Raw genomic sequence first — 14357 nt, 5'->3', positions numbered from 1 at the left:
TATACTCATCCAGGAGCAGATTTTGACATGCATATCATTTAAAAATCACTCAACAGACTGTATTTAAAGAAAGACTAGAGGAGTTTTTTCAGTTTTCTCTTACACTATTGATTATATGCCGATTAAACTTCATATTTAGAGTCTACTCATTCAGGATCATGTTCCGATATGCATATATTTTAAAAATCACCAAAAAGACTGGGGGTTTATAGAAAAACCAGAAGATATATTTTTTCAATGTTCTTTTATACTATTGATTATATCTTGACCAAACTTCATACTTAGAGTCTACTGATTCAAGACCAGGATTTGATATGCATATCGTTTACGAATCACAGAACAGACTGGGGGTTTATAGGAAGACCAGAAGAGTTTTTTCAATTTTGTCTTACTCTATTGATTATATTTTGACCAAACTTTATATTTAGAATCTGTTCATGCAGGATCAGGTTTCGATATGCATATTATTTGAAAACCACTTAAAATACTGGGGGATATACGAAGACCAGAATAGATGTCTTCAATTTTCTTTTACATTATTAATTATATCTCAACCAAACTTCATATTTAGAGTCTACTCATTTAGGAGCATGTTAAATATGTCTATATTTTCAAAATCACCTAACAGACTGGGGCTTTATATGAAGACCAGATGAGGTTTTGCCGGGCTGAGTGGCTCAGACGGTTGAGGCGCTGACCTTCTGACCCCAATACTTGGCAGGTTCGATCCTAGCTCAGTCTGGTGGTATTTGAAGGTGCTCAAATACGTCATCCTCGTGTCGGTAGTTTTACTGGCACGTAAAAGAACTCCTGCGGGACTAAATTCCGACATTTCGGCGTCTCCGGAAAACCGAAAACGTAGTTAGTGCGACGTAAAAGCCAATACCATTATTATTGAAAAAGGAGATTTTTTTCAATTTCCTCTTATGCTATTGATTATATGTAAAATCTGTGGACTATATGTGAAACGCCCCTTCATTTTAAATAATTTTTGTTATGTACATAATTTCGCTTACTCTTCAAATGACGGAGGAAAATACTATTTTCTACGGGCTTCATGTTCTGCAGCCAGTGACGGACACCCTCGCACACCTACAGTTATTTGAAGGGGCCGATGATCTTCGATGTTAGGCCCCTTAAAACACCAAGCATCATCAAGTTATTTGAAGGATCCAAAACAGGACAAAACCAGAAAATGCACAATATTTCTCTTGGCTTAAAAATTAACCCCACCTAATGTATCTGAACACCGAAGAAACAAGAGGTAGAACGTTTCCTTTTGGTGTCTCTGTGTCCGTCTGTCTATCCGTTTGTATATTCCTAAAAGTGGAAATCTGGTGGACTTATTTCAACCAAATCTACTCACCCCGGATTGTGTTATCAGGTGCATATGATGTCATGGTAATCATATGGAGTATTTATTCTCAAATATTTTCGTTGACATTCGGTCTAGCAGAAGTCTGCATATAACAAATGTTTAAGTATGCAGTATGTTATTTTCGTCCCTTCATGTTATGTACGTATTTATCGTACGACTGACAACGCAGATGACTACGAAAAAATTGGATAATTAGTCCAAGGCTCGGGGGGCACGTTGCGCATGTCACTTCAAGGTGGGTAACGGGAAAAACTAAAGAGCCATTTTACTCTTTTCGATAGGGCGAATATTAAGGGAGGTATCATCAATGTCAGAGCGCCACGCAAGTGGTCAGAGATACAATATGCAACCAGAGAACCGTGGAGAATTTCTCACAACTTCGTACCAGGAACTGTGCCGTACAACAAATTCGGAAATCATTCTCATTCTCTCTCGAATTTGTTACGTTTCATCATATTTTCGTTACCGCTCCGCGCTGTCGTAGGAAAATATAAACATATCGCATTAAAAGTGTGAATTGAGCCATGTTACTTCGGATAAATTTCTGAAGGAAACCTGTAATCATCTGCAAATTCCCGTGCGAAGAACAGCTACAAATGTTAGTTAGTAATAATAAAAATAATGTTACTTTTTTTTTTTGCTAGGGGTTTTACGTCGCACCGACACGGATAGGTCTTATGGCGACGATGGGATAGGAAAGGCCTAGGAGTTGGAAGGAAGCGGCCGTGGCCTTAATTAAGGTACAGCCCCAGCATTTGCCTGGTGTGAAAATGGGAAACCACGGAAAACCATTTTCAGGGCTGCCGATAGTGGGATTCGAACCTACTATCTCCCGGATGCAAGCTAACAGCCGCGCGCCTCTACGCGCACGGCCAACTCGCCCGGTAAAAAAAAAAATAATGTTACTTTGCTTTACGTCTCACTAATGTTACGGTTTACGGAGACGCCGAGGTGCCCGAATTTTTCTCCGCAAGAGTTTTTTTACATGCCAGTAAATCTACAGACACGAGGCTGAAGTATGTCAGCGCCTTCAAATACAACTGGACAGAGCCAGGACTGAACCTGCCAAGTGGGGGTCAGAACGCCAGCGCCTCAACCGTCTGAGCCACTCAGCCCGGCACATCGATAAATTCATACCTATGACATTCCATACTCCTGTTGAGGTGTATATTAAAATTCCCTGGTTTTTTACACAGGTGATTTACGTTGAAAACTCTATACATCACAGAATGTTGTTATTTCACTCTGACCCTGTTGATCAATTAATCTTACAGTCATGTATGACTCAGCAACTCTCTTCTGTATGTGGGGATGGAAATAAAAATTATCCATGGAATAATATTGCGAGGTCTCCGTTTTCACTCATGGAAATTAACACAGGCCTGAGTTATACAGTAGTATCCTAACTTGTAACAAAATACGACGGACGGACGTTTAGTTGGTATGAAAGACTTTAACACACATCACTCACTCCTAACGAGGTCTATTGTCTGTTAAAGATGGTCTTCTCCTTCCTACTCTTTTCCGAATTTATTGGGGTCGGTACCTGGTGTGGATTTCGACAAGTTTTACGGTCGGTTACCCTTCCTGATGCCAACCCTATATGGAGGGATGGATGCATTCAGGAATGTATGTTTGTGTGGTGGCTGCTGTCTGTAAATAAAGATAAGTATATTAAGACGAACACGAACACCCAGTCGCCTACCTGAGGTATTCACTATATGCAGTTTAAATCCAGAGTCCGGCCGAAAATCAAACACGGGGCCCTCTGAACCCAAGGCCAGTAAGCTGAAAATTCAGCCAAAAAGCTCGAAGCATTCACTACTTGGACAAACTCATACTGGCTCCATAATTACCAGAATTATAAGTAATGGTAAACCATAGGCGTCAGTAAAGAATGTTTTCAGAGCCAAGAACTCACAAACAATGCAGAATCTAGAGGTCTCAAGGAACATTTTGTATAAGAAATATTAACGTTACCCTTAGACTAATGTTCTTTCTTTCTTATTCTGCTTACCCTATAGGTTTGTTTTTTCCCTCGGACTCAGCGAAGGATCCCACCTATACCGCCACAAGGGCAGTGTCCTGGAGCACGAGACATTGGGTCGGGGGATACAGCTGAGGAGAATGACCGGTACCTCGCCCAGGCGACCTCACCTGCTATGCTCAACAGGGGCCTTGGTGGGGGATGGGAATATTGGAAGAGATAGACTAGGAAGAGGGAAGGAAGCGGCCGTGGCCTTAAGTTAGGCACCATCCTAGCTTTTTCCCGGAGGAGAAGTGGGAAACCATGGAAAACCACTTCCACGATGGCTGAGGTGGGAATCGAACCCACTTCTACTCAGTTGACCTCCCGAGGCTGAGTGTACCCTGTTCCAGCCCTCGTACCACTTTTCAAGTTTCGTGGCAGAGCCGAGAATCGAACCCGGGCCTCCGGGGGTGGCACCTAATCACACTAACCACTACACCACAGAGGCGAACTAGACGAATGTTGCTCAGCCAAAAAGCTGCAGATAGTGGGATATAACATGGTCAGCCTAACGAATTCCTCAGTAATATTACTTGGCTTTCATTACACATTTTTCTTTTAGTTCCTCGTGTCAAAAATCTCTTCAGTTTACTTCCCTCAGGTCGGGATAAAAATACAGCGGACGCTGCCGTTACATCACGGGGGTGGCCATTTTTAGAGCGGCAACTAACTTTTCTAAGAAATATCCAACAAAATTATTACATTCATTCACTTCAACCTTCTGCGAAGGAGTCCATTAACCTGGAAAACGAATTAGTATCACTCAGCCTGCTTTATGACCAAATATGCTTTTACAGAGTAGAGGAATGTATAGTCTAATGTACCATTCGTGATAAAAGAATTCTCTTTGTTTACGATGTCAATTCTCCGTAATTGTTTGTGCACATACGCGTGTGGTTAATGCTTTTCAGAATACTTATATAACAGATATATTATTTTCAATAGGCCTATAGTACAGGAGATTCGACGTTCACTTAATTTGAGAGAGAGGGAAGTTAATTATATCCAACAATTTTATTACGTTCATTATGTCCATTCTTCCTCGCAGAATTTCAATAAGCTTGGAAAATGGATTAAAATCAGGTGACCTACTTTATGGCCATAAACATGATAGCAGATGCACGCTTTACGTAATTCTCAGTCTGAGATTAATGAGTTAGGGAGTGGATTTTTGTGTAATTACATTCTTTAGTGCATGTTTTAACACGATTTACGAGGTTTTATTATTCTTATTGTGTATCCCCAAGCGTAAAAATCTAAACTTATTTCTCATAAACACACATATTTAAAAAAATATGCATGTAAATTCATATTTTAAGAGAATAGTTAATAAGCAGATAAATAGGAAATATTTGTTACTCAAACAATTTAAAATGTTTCCATGTCATAAAATGATGCTCATATTCTCATTTTACGATTACGGTATTGTTTTTAACAGTATTTCCAACGCCATATTTCTGAATGTTGTGGCTATTCATGGACTTCCATCCAGAAGTTCAAAGACTTGTTGGTCATTGGCTACGTCGTTACCTTTAGACAGCGATTTGATTTGCTGCACAAGGTGTTTCCCCTCCATGATTGAATTAGCTAGCATTCCAACTCGCTCGTATTAGTCAACCATCTCGGGTTTTGTATAAAGAATGTCAGCGAAAGGCAGTCACGGAGAGATAAGGTGATAGGAAATACCCTAAATTAAACTGACCACTGGGGACTGGGAATACATTCCCCCAACAGGAGGTAGTGGGACTGTATCATAAGGGTATTTGTTCTGGTCCATATATCATTCCCGTACTCGTGTGATTTTGTCTGAATAGATGAACCAACTACTTCAAATGTATCCTAAAGTGGATAAATTATTGTCTAGTGGCAAACAGTCTTTGTTAAAGCACCCTCAAGAATCGATCTCTTTCCAGACAAAAACCCAGGTCTTGCGCTTCCTCCTCTACCTATTATCACGCGGTGGAGTACGTGGCTTAGCGCAGTGGTATAAAACGCATAAAATTTCGAGAGTTTCACGTCCGTTGTGAATGCACTAGATAAAAATTATGCGTCTTCAATTGAGATTCTTCATGAGTTACTGAAAGACAGTACTTCGAAGAATGATTTGGCATTTATATCTGCCAGTCTAAACTTCTAGTCTAAAAGCATAGACATACTTGAAAAATCCACCAATCTGTTGTCCGAAACAGTGAAGGAAGTGCATGCTGTCGAAAATAAATTATATTCACTCTCAGCTTCACAGGCACAGGGAATGTTAAAGAGCAAATATCAAAATTTGCTTTGGAAAAACTGAAGGTTAAAAAAAATGTGTGAACTTGCTAAAGAATTGGAGGCTGCTCATGGTAGTGAAATCGATGGCGTTAGTGTTGGTGACATTCCTCTCTTTAACTATGCACGTCTGACGTCCTGTGAAGTGGAACTATCGTCTTCGCAGTATAAGGCGTTCTTTAGAGATAATCGGCATGCATCTGTGATGGGCAACTTGGTGATGACCTTTGCTGTACACTAACTATGCACGTCTGACGTCCTGTGAAGTGGAACTATCGTCTTCGCAGTATAAGGCGTTCTTTAGAGATAATCGGCATGCATCTGTGATGGGCAACTTGGTGATGACCTTTGCTGTACACTGCAATTATGAGCGTGTTATTTGTGAGTACGAACTTGTACGATTTTTCGAAGATTATTTTAGCCATATTTAAACAAAACATTGCCTCTTTTGTAAATACCATTATATCTACTCGGGTATATCAAAAATAAATATAGCATACTGTACTTTTCCATACACAGACATCCATTTGCCTTAAGGAGCATGTTCGGTAGCACCATATTTTAATACACAACTTTATAAATATTTACCTCTTGAAAGCGAGTTGTTACGTGATATAAAAAAGAATATTTCAAAGTTTTTATCAAATATTTCTAGGATTTTAGCACATAGAAATCCGCTCCCTAATAATGTGTGTCATTTAGGGAGTAGTGAAGCTCCTCCAGACGGGGTGAAGCCTACCCGCAAAGAGCTGCACCACCTCGCGTCGAGGACAAGGATATAACGTGCAGTACCATTAGCAAGCTATTGATCACCCATCATAGATTTTCTCTTAATTTGTAGTATTTTAGTCCTTAAATTTACTTCTAACCCAAATTTAACTGTGCGTCATTAACGCTGAACAACCTCCACTGATTTTCATAGGATATATACGATCACCATTCTTGTTTGATGGCATGCCAAGAGAACAGCATCAGGTGGAAGAACGAAAAGAATACAAGTAAAACTATCAAATTACATTTTGTGATACATCTATCGTAGATTAGCCAGTGTGTAAAGGATCCGCAAAAAATGAAAATAAAAATCCTCAGCATGTTTCCAGTCATTCGACCGGGTCGGGAATGAAATGAATGAAGCTCCCATCTAGCGGCGAGGAAAGGAATTGTGCCGGATGCCAAAGTCTGTCGCATTCCTCTGAGCTATGATTAATGACTGACAGATGAAATTAAATGATGTTGGAGAATGTTGCCTACCGGGCGACTTGGCCGTGAGGTTAGGGGCGCGCAGCTATGACCTTAAATCCTTGAGATACTGGGTTCGAGCCCCACTGTCGGGAGCCCTGAAGATGTTTTTCCGTGGTTTCCCATTTAAACACCAGGCAACTGCTGGAGTTGTACCTTAATTAAGGCCACGGCTGCTTCCTTCCTACTCCTAGGCCTTTCCTACTCCATCGTCGCCATCAGACATATCTATGTCAGTGTGACGTAAAATAAATTGTAAAAAAAAAGAAGAGAGTGTTGCTGAAATGAATGATGAAAGGGAATACCGGAATGCTCGTAGAAAAACCTCTCCCTCCTCTACTTTGTTCAGCACAAATCTCACATGGAGTGACCGGGATCTTAACCATGCAACCCAGCGGTGAGAGGCCGGCGCGCTGCCGCCTGAGCCACGGAGGCTCTGATCCGAGATCGTCTACACGATAAACACGTCATCTTTTATCAATCAATCAATCAATCAATCAATCAATCAATCAATCAATCAATCAATCAATCAATCAATCAATCAATCAATCAATCAATCAATCAATCAATCAATCAATCAATCACCACTGATCTGCATTTAGGGCAGTCGCCCAGGTGGCAGATTCCCTATATGCTGCTTACCTAGTCTTTACTTAAATAACTGAAAAGAATTTGGAAATTTATTGTACATCTCCCTTGATAAATTATTCCTATCTCTAACTCCTCTTCTTATAAACGAATATTTGCCCCAAATTGTTCTCTTGAATTTCAACTTAATCTCCATATTGTGATCATTCCTACTTTTCAAAACACCACTCAAACTTATTCGTCTGCTAATGTCATTCCACGCCATCTTTTCACTGACAACTCGCAACATACCACTTAGTCGAGCAGCTCGTCTCCTTTCTACCAAGTCTTCCCAGTCCAAACTTTGCAATATTTTGGTAACGCTACTTCTTGTAACAAATCACCCAGAACAAATGGAGCTCCTTTTTCATTTTTTTTTCAGTTCTTGAATCAAGTAATCCTGGTGAGGATCCCATGCACTGAAACGATACTCTATTTTGGGTCTTACGTGGACTTACACGCCCTGTCCTTTAAATTCTCACGACAAACTTTAAATACCCTCATAACATGTGCAGATACCCTTTATTTACAGTCCCGTTTATGTGATTACCCCAATGAAGATCTTTATTTGTATTAACACCTAGGTACACACAGTGATCCCCATTACGAACTTTCAGCCCATCAACGCAGTAAAATAGTGTTCTTCTTCTTGTTATTATTATTATTATTATTATTATTATTATTATTATTATTATTATTATTATTATTATTATTATTATTATTATTAACAAATTAATTACAACAGGAAGATATCACGATGGCAATGTCTGCTTACAGACTATAAAATACAAAAGTATTGCATGTTAAAGCGAAAATTAGCAAGAAAACAAAAGATGAAAATTAAATATGATATGCTAGTACAGTAGTGTAACATAATAAACACAACCACAAGCAATCTCATGGAAGTCCACGCTAAATTTACAGAATATGGACTAATATCAATTCTCTTAAAAGTAGCGCGTAACGTAGCAATTAACACTCAGTCCCACAGGAACTCACACAAATTTTACAGAATATAACATTCCATTACTTAGTTATTACAGTGCAGTCAGAAAGGAAGTCGCCGCCCTGAGTTTCCTCAGACGTTAAAGTCCTTCTAAGTCCATATTGACTGGTTCGATCCCAGCTCAGACCAGTGGGTTCTTGAAGGTGATCAAATAAGCCAGGCGCGTGTCGGTAGATTTACCTGAAAGTAAGAGAATTACTTCTTTTTCTTCTTTCTGGCCTATTTTCCTGTAATCTGAAGTCAGCACTTATGTGGATTAAGCCTAGTTTTATGACTTGTTTTCCTTCTTTACGTCAACCCTATATGGACGGCTGTATTAATAATTGCGTGTTGCTGTGATGTTCTTATTGCAATATGCTGTTTTGAAATGAAGATAAGATGACCGCATTCACCCAGTCTCCGAGCTATAGAAATTCCATACGTGGTGAAAATCCCCGGCCTAGCTGAAAATCGAACCCGGTGGCCTCTGAACCGAAGGCTACTACGCTGACCATTCAGCCAAGGACATGTAAAAAAATCCATCAGGACAATATTCTTGGTCCTCTGCGTCTCCGAAAATCGTTAAAGTATTCAGTGAGACGGGAATCGAATAATGTTATTACATAGGAATATACGCGAGATTTACAGATATAACTTAAAATATTTCACTACAAGTGGCGTTACATAACAACTGCAACGAAGTCACGCAGGATTTCACACAATATGTATAAGTTACTCTGTTGTATAAATCTGTAGCGTTATTTCTGATATAACATACGAACTGAGAATTAAGACTTGCAATATGTGGTGTTATCATTACGAAGATCAAGCTTAATAGCAAGAAATTTTTTCAGAGGTTTTGTTTGTCTTAGATTTGCAAACGAGTTGCAGTGAAGTTGTTTGAAGAGTTATGTTCCTCATTTTCTTTCATTTGGATGTAATTACAATAATATGAAATTAATCGTCACAGATGAAATAATTCAAAAGTTGAGAACAAGCTATTTAAGGAATAAAATGGCGTAAACTAATATTATACAGGGATGTGTGTCTACGGTGATACAGCGTTGAGATGAACTTTATACGGCATGATAATTTTTAGAACCGGATGTCATTCCTGTCGCCAACCTCAGTTGAGGAGCTAATGAAATGAAATGAATGAAGTTGAATGATGGTGAATGATGGTGAATAAAATTCGATAGGAATGTATAAGGAATCTGTTGCGGCTTACGAATAGTAACTGTTCCGGCATTTGCCTGGAAGTGAAAATGGGGAAGCACAGGAAAACATTTTCTGGGTGACAGTCGACGATGGGGTTCGAATCCACGCGTCTCCCGAATGCAAAGAGTGGCTCGATAGCCGTAGCGCGTTAACAGCTTATCCCAGTTATTGCAGGCTCATTTTGGCATAATATGCTCTATTTACTACATCAGTTATTCTCTGCATCCACAAAGTACTATTTGTTGAGAAGGAGGGGGAGGGTGTTGTCATAATAGGCTATACTCCTACCAACGACGTGAGTGTTCGCAGGCAGTGTGGTAATACAGCGAATGAAAGATCGAAGATAAAGGTGAAGCGATTGCGAGACTGGATCATTAAGTAAAGTTTGTTATTGTTGTAACCAAGGTTGAAGTTTACAGAACACAACTTTATTTGCTTCACTTTATAATATTTACACAAATAACTGAAATTTATTTTGAAGCAAAAAGGAATATTGAATCTTGAGAAAAGTCTGTCTTTATACAATATGTACAGGTTTGCAGTCTTTATATACACTTCTATCTTGAAAAGATAGTCTTTGTGAATTGACACTTTGATAGTCGAGAACTATCTGGCACACTAACATAAATGTTCATGAGAGTCCTTGTTTGTTGAATTGCCTGAATTCCTAAAAAGCAAGTTCAATTGATTGAAGAAATTCCACCTAGCGAAACTAAGGGAGCTTGCATAAGTTAGGGAATGAAAAAGGCTTGTAAAAGAATTACGGAACATAGGCAGCGGAAACAGGTAAGGGAGCGGTGACCAGAGGTGAAACCTCGTACTGCCAGAAATTCAGTCCACCTGGTCGAAGCACATTTTCAAGAGGAGTAGCCTCCGTGCTCGACGTAGGGTGTATTCTGGAGCTGGACACCGGGGCAAGTGGGGCAAGTGAGCAGGCAGGGAGCTCCTATTTATAGTACACTCGATGGTCAGGCACGCGCACTGAGGTCTGCGCGTCGAAGCTAGCAGAATGATACACAGGCGCGCGTGCAGCTGGCTGGCGGAGCGAGAAGGGAGCGCCGGACATACAACAGTTATCAACCTAGATTTCTTACATCTAGTAGTTTGGAGGAAGAGGCTGCCTGGCCGAGCCGGTAAAGGCGTGCTCGGTTCGCCCGGAAGGACGTGGGGTTCGAATCCCCGTCAGGAAGTCGCAAAATTAAAAAAAAAACAGATTTCCACTTCCGGAGGTGCATATGGCCCTGAGATACACTCAGCCTACACCAAACATGAGTACCAGGTTAATTGCTGGGGCCAAAGGCGGCCGGGCGTAGAGCTAACCACTCTACCCCATCAAGTGCCTAGGTTACGAATTGTGGAAGCCTTCACCTTCCACCCCTCCAAGGGCCTTCATGGCCTGTACGGAGATGACTTTGAAAGAAGTTTGGGGGAACGGCTAAGAAGAAGATTCCTGAAACATGGTTTACTATTCCTTTACACTATAGTGCTTCGAATTATAAGTGAACTTAAGTACCTCAAAATGGTGTATCTAAGAAATATCCATAACGCCCGGGCTTCTTCGATTCTCTCGTCCACAACATATCACAATTCTCTCTGTGAAGACTAACTTTTTTTTCTAGTTGCTTTACGTCGCACCGACACAGATAGTTCTTATGGCGACGATGGGGCAAGGAAGGGCTAGGAGTGGGAAGGAAGCGGCCGTGGCCTTGAATAAGGTACAGCCCCAGCATTTGCCTGGTGTGAAAATGGGAAACCACGGAAAACCATTTTCAGGGCTGCCGACAGTGGGGTTCGAACCTACTATCTCCCGAATACTGGATACTAACTATTTATGATATTAAAATGTGTCAAAGTTCTTTGAAGTGAACAATATCTGCTATATATATCCGGTGGTTCAACCGCTCGTTGCGATTTAGTTTTATGCAACCCGCCGCCTATACTACAATTCTAAAATATACTGGCGGAAAACAATATCCGACCACAAAGAAGGGGTTGTGCTAGATTAACGAACGTTAGTAGGCGTGTTTATACATCTGAAAGACGACGTTGATTCAAATTCCCACAAATAGCATTAGCAATGATAGTAGTGACCCCGTGACATTGCACATCAGGGTTGCTTTAAATACGGGCTGTACTGTGCGAGAACATTAGTTACCTGTGAGTTGAACGGAATGACTGTAAGTGGGTCAAGAATGCCTTTACGACGACGAAGAGGCCAATATCAACAGCTCACTGCGGCTGAACGAGGCCGTATGATAGGGCTACATGAAGGTGGATTTTCCTTCCGCGCTATTGCAGAACGACTTGGCAGGAATGTCTCCACTGTGCATGCGTGCTGGCAACAGTAGTCACGAGAATGTACGTTCGCAAGAACATCGGGCTCATGACGTCCCCGTGACACCACCGAGAGGTAGGACCACCGTATTCGGCGTATGGCTGTGGCGCAGCGGACTGCGTCTGCAGCAATTCGAGCGGCAGTTGGCACCACAGTGACGCAACGAACTGTTCGAAATCGGTTACTTGAAGGACAGCTCCGATCCAGACGCCCTGCGTGTGCATTCCACTTACCATAAACCACCGCCGCCTGCGACTTCAGTGGTGTCAAGCGACAGCTCATTGGAGGATGGAGTGGAGGTCCGTTGTGTTTTCCTATGAAAGCCGGTTCTGCCTTGGTGCCAGTGATGGCCGTGTGTTGGTTAGATGGGGGTCATGTGAGCGCCTGCATTCCACCTGTCTGCGGCGTCGACACACTGAACCTACACCGGGAGTTCTGGTTTGGGGAGCAATTTCCTATGACAGCAGGAGCACTCTCGTGGTTATCCCACGGATTCTGACTGCAGATGTGTACGTCCGTCTGGTGATTCGACCTGTTGTGCTGTCATTCATGAACAGCATTCCCGGGGGTGTTTCCCAACAGGATAATGCACGCCCCCATGCCGCTGTTGTAACCCAACGTGCTCTACAGTGTGTCAACATGTTACCTTGGCCTACACAATCCCCCGATCTGTCCCCAATCGAACACGTATGGCACATCTTTGGATGACAACTCCAGTGCCACCCATAACCGACCGACCAAGTGCAACAGGCTTGGAACTAAATGCCACGTGCTGAGACCCAGCACGTGTACGGCACAATGCATGCACGTTTGCATGCCTGCATCCAACAGTCAGGTGATTACAACGGTTATTAATGGACCAGCATGGCACATTTGCGAAGGCTTTTTTCGGGCGCATATTAACGTGTAGTCTTGTACTTTAATTAATTAAATATGTTATCTCGACAAATATGTTGCCAAAATGTTCGTATTCTACATTCCTTATTTCATGGTGTTTCGATATCTTTTCCCGTCAGTGTATATCGGTTCCTCTCTCTAAACCGTGGTAATATAAAGGGATGTGTGGTTACGGGCTAAAAACCAGAAGGAATCGTGAGCGCCACGGTTAATTCATTGCGAGTAGCCCGAATGAACCCGTAAAACTAGCGCAGATACGAATATGTACCTTACAACAGGAAGTGCACACACAGACCAGGAACAGATATTGTATAAGGTGGAAATTGCGCCCTGCATGTCAAGCCTCGCAATAGCTCACTTGGTTGGGACGCTGTGGAAGTTATGATAGTGGACGGTGCTGGGAGGTTCGAATCCCACGCATTCCTTTACTGCCACTTGTCTGGGATGTGGTGAGGCCACATCCTTCATAGTTGCCACAGACTGATTTGTTTATTAGCCCTGAAAAGGATCATTAGTATGGCATATGGAACGGAGCTGGGTTGAAAGAGGTTAGGAAACATGTAACAAGATTTCAGTTACCTACGTCTTTTAACGTAGCACGTGCTCGAACCGACGACCTCCGCGTTCGATACAATGCTGCACGCGATGTTGTAAGGACCATCTGGCACGTACCAACATCTCGTGCGTAACGGATCGGTATACCTCGGTGATAAGCTGTCTAAGGTGACAATGATTGCTCGGCTCCTGTGCATACACCAGTTGTTTTACATGGTCCCAGAGAAGAAAATCTAGAGGTGTAAGATTGAGTGACCTGACGGGCTAGGGGACATGTCCTCTCCTTCCTATCCATTTATCAGAATTCGTCACATAGGGATGGTTCCGGATGACCACCGCCGCGTGCAGTGGAGCTTCCGCGATGTTCCAACCACACCCCGCAGCGGTCAAGGAGTGGCGTATGTTCTAAGAAAGCTGGTAGGTCATCTTGGAGAAACCGCAGACAGCGTTCTCCGGTCAGAGGTCTCTCAAAGAAATGGGGACCAGTGGGGCTATCACTCACGATGCCACACCATACGTTTACGCCCCACTGTACCTGAAAAGCTGCCTGTCGTACCCAATTGAGATTATTCACCCTCCAGTAATGAATATTTTGTCAATTAACCGTTCCATTGTTGTAGGACCGCGCTTCGTCCGTAAATAGGATGGTCGCTAAAGAGGCAGGTTCAGTGTCCACATGCTGTAGGATCCATTGACAGAACCCCACCCGTGCTTTGAAATCATGACCATAGAGCTCGTGGCGTAGGTGCAGGTGGTACGGGTGAAACCGCTGGGTATGCAATATCCGCATAACAGACGTCCGGCTGATGTTCGTCTCCTGTGCATT

This window comes from Anabrus simplex, chromosome 2 (genome assembly GCF_040414725.1).
Source record: "Anabrus simplex isolate iqAnaSimp1 chromosome 2, ASM4041472v1, whole genome shotgun sequence".
NCBI lineage: Eukaryota > Metazoa > Arthropoda > Insecta > Orthoptera > Tettigoniidae > Anabrus > Anabrus simplex.
The sequence above is the reverse complement of the archived record's forward strand: the minus strand, read 5'-3'. Positions refer to the sequence as shown.